The sequence below is a fragment of the Orycteropus afer genome, unplaced genomic scaffold, assembly GCF_000298275.1.
Source record: "Orycteropus afer afer isolate SDZICR_OR568_19922 unplaced genomic scaffold, OryAfe1.0 scaffold00099, whole genome shotgun sequence".
NCBI classification, from domain to species: domain Eukaryota; kingdom Metazoa; phylum Chordata; class Mammalia; order Tubulidentata; family Orycteropodidae; genus Orycteropus; species Orycteropus afer.
This window is the reverse complement of record NW_006921686.1, coordinates 1,337,069-1,340,847: the sequence shown is the minus strand read 5'-3', so window position 1 is coordinate 1,340,847 and position 3,779 is coordinate 1,337,069.

Sequence of the window (3,779 nt, the reverse complement as noted above, 5' to 3'; positions counted from 1 at the left end):
CCACTGACCTGGTAAGGGCAAAGACCCTAACTTAAGTTAGCTAATAAACTTTCCTAGTGCATTTGCATTGTCGTGTGTTGGCATATTCCTCTCTTCCGAGCATCTCCTTTATAGCCTGGGCACAACACTACTTCCGTAGTGATACCGCCTTGGAAACTCAAGGAGGGGTCGCTATGAGTCAGGGCCGACTCGATGGCCCTAACAACAATACCAAACCAAAATAAGACTTAGGAAATTGAAATGCTAAAACTAATTTCTCTTCCGAAGGCCCTGGTGATCCAATTGTTAAGTACTTGACTGCTAACCAAAAGGTCAGCAGTTTGAGCCCACTGCACTGGAGAAAGAAAGATGTGGAAAGATGTGAGAGATGTGGCAGTCGGCTTCCATAAAGATTGAAAGCTGTTCTGGTTCCCTAGTGCCGCTCGGACAGAAATATACCACAAATGGGATGGCCTGAACAACAGCAATTTATTTTCTTACAGTTTGGAGGCTTTAGGTCCAAGTTCAAAGTGCCAGGCTCTAGGGGCTGGGTGAAATCTCCTCAACCTTAGGCTTCAGCTCTGCCTCCTGCTCCCAGCCCACTGGAGCTAGAGGCTTTTCTTCACTCAGACAGCTGCTGGCTGCTGAGGCTGACAAACCTAAGGTTGACAAGTAAAAAGGCACAGTCCCGATGTTACCAAACCACACGGCAGGCCATTGATTCAAGTCCATTGTAAGTCCCAAGGTCGGCAGAGCATGGCAGTCTGCTGAACAACGACACGGCTACATGCAGGGTTCAAGCTGCCATAAGCTAGAGACCGTTCCCAAAGCTGTTTCTTATATACAGGAAGCAGATCACAGACCCAAAACAGCTACTCAGCTGCTCCAATAGATTCCACCATGGAGTTAATTACCAGTCTCATCATGGAGAATAACTACATTCAGCTGCCCAGCCATTCAACCAGGCCCAGCCAAGTTGACACACAAAGTTAACCACCACAACACCCTTGGAAACCCTTGGGGCACTTCTACCCTGTCCTGTTGGATCACCTTAATTCCCATTAGATAGTTACCACAACCAAGAAAACTCTAGTAGCTGAGAAAACCTCCCCTCTTCTAAGAACTTAGAAGTTTTAGATTGCCATAAAAAAATAAACCAAACGCACAGCTGTCAAGTCGGATCTGACTCATAGAGACCCCTCCTTGGGTTTCCGAGGCAGTATCACTATGGAAGTAGATTGCCCAACCTTCCTTCCGAGGAGTGGCTGGTGGGTTTGAACCGCCAGCCTTCTGGTTAGCAGTCAAATGCCTTAGGCACTGTGCCACCAGAGCTCGTTAGATTGCCATCATCCTCCATTTAAAAACAAACTGAAAGTATTTGATTGAAAGTATACTTTGAATAGTTCATTGAGTTGCTGTCACTGAATAAAAAGTCATGTTGTTCTTAGTTGCCGCCAAGTCTGTTCCAACTCATGGCAACTCCCACCTGTCCTAGTAGGTACTGTGCTCCGTGGGATTTCCAAGGCTGGAACCTTTCAGAAGCCGATCGCCAGGCCTGCCTTCCAAGGCACCTCTAAGTGGGTTTGAACCACCGACCTTTTAGCTACTCGTCGAGTGCTTAACCATTTGTGCTACCCAGGGACTCCCTTAAGAAATTAGGAAGGACCCTCTGAAGGGCCTCAAAATCATACGACTATAGAGTGTTGGTGAGCGGGAAACTACTGCAAAGAGAACAGAATATCATTCGGTACTTTTAGTAGCCTCGGAAGGAAGGTTGGGCAATCTACTTCCGTAGTGATACTGCCTCGGAAACCCAAGGAGGGGTTGCTATGAGTTGGGTCCGACTCGACAGCACGTAACAACAACAACTTTTAGTAGCAATATGGAGTCAATTTAGAGTTGTGTCTGCATTAAGTAAAACAGAGAAATAATTGTTTTGTTAGATGTATAAATGTAATATAATAATATTCCTTCTAGCTTTATCTATTGAAGTGACTTTGCGACATTCTCACCCCAGCATGAAGAACCTTGTATTTTGACCTACAGTCCATATTTTAATCTCTAAGTATCTAAAACTGATGGATAAGAAATCAACTCAATATGGAAACTGAGCCAGTGTCTTAGGCTTTCTCCAGAGAGGCAAAACAAGGGAAGCCATAAATGTATCTCAAGGAAATGACTCACACAGTTTGAGAGGCTACAAGGTCCCAAGTCTGTGGGTCAGGTGTCAAGCCACAGGCTTCTCCTGACTCATGTAGCTGCAAGGGCTGATAAACCCAAGATCCCAAGATTGACAGGTAATACAACAGGCTGCTGGCTGCAGAGGCTGGTGAATCCAAGATTGGCAGATAAGATGGCAGGCTGTTGGCTCACAGGATGCAATGCAACCATCTTGGGATGAGTAGGCAATACAGCAGGCCGCTGGTTCAAGTCCAAGACCCGGAGGTAAGGTGATGACAAGCCAGACGCAGGATCTAGATGGAACAAAAACCCAGAGAGCTTTTCCATATATGTTGGAAGCAGGCCACACCCCAAAGGAAAATCCCTTTCAAATGATTGGCTGCTCATCGAAGATCTCATCATGGAGGTGATTGCATTATATCAGATCTCATCATGGGCGATGACTACATCCTAACTGCCAAACCACTGAGGGTTATGGCCCAGCCAAGTGGACACACAACCTTATCTATATCACAGCCAGTCCAATAATTTTTCTTAAGAATTTTAAGTAAACACAGAGTCTGAAGTCATATTATCTTGGATGCAGTGCAACTGCAAGATCATCAAGAATTTTGTTCCAAGATGGTATAACCCACTGCCATCGAGTCAATTCCAATAGACAGCTGGATGATCGTCAAGAGGGGGAGGTCCTCCCTGAAGGTGAGAAGGGACTGGTGGAGGAGGCACAGACTTGGCTGAAGAAGAACAAGACCCTGCTGAGTCTGGTAGAGAACAAAGGGGGCCAGGCCCTGGATTTGTTCTTCAGGACCCTCAATGAAAGGGACCTTGCCTTGTGTCCTTGCACAGGCAGCCAAGTTTGTCACCATGGCTCAGACACTCAGCATTCAGTGAAGGATTAAGTTTCCACCCCCCACCCCCCAAAAAAAAAAAAAAATTTTAGCCATTTGCCCAGGTTCTGGAAGTAACCTCTCATCCTTTGAATGTTTTGCCTGATAAGAGTATCTTTGTTTACGTGAGGGTTTTGAGTCACACCAGATAGTTGATGATACCGATGTGAGTAATGGTGAGGGTTGGGTCACCCCTGATAGCACATGACAGTATGATCAATGATGGGAATCTTGACCACGTAGCATCTGCTTAACCTCTAGTGGGCCAGGTGATTATGGTGGGCCGTGCAGATGGTCCACATTGTTTACGTGTCAGAACCCCAACGAAAACTCTGGGCATGAAGGTTCAGATGAGCTTCCTTGTTTGGCCATACTCCATGCATGTTCCTGTATGTCATCACTGGGAGAAACAGTCCCTATCTTCATGAGTCCACTGGGAGAAGAAAACTGAAATCTCTGCACCCAAAACTCTCCTGGACCCTTCTCTGCCCTAAGACTATTGTTCCATTCTTGATTTTACCCTATATCCTATTACTGTAGTAAACTGTAACCATGAGTATAATGGCTTTGTTGAGTTCTTCAAGTACTTCTGTGAATCACTGACTCTGTGAGTAGTGTTGAGAACCTCCCAAACTTGAACCTTCCCTGGCTTTGTAACCTTCCTTGGATTAACAAAGGCCTTCAAGAATAAAAACCAATTAGGAGTTCTAATGACTGCCTCTCTGAGTTCTT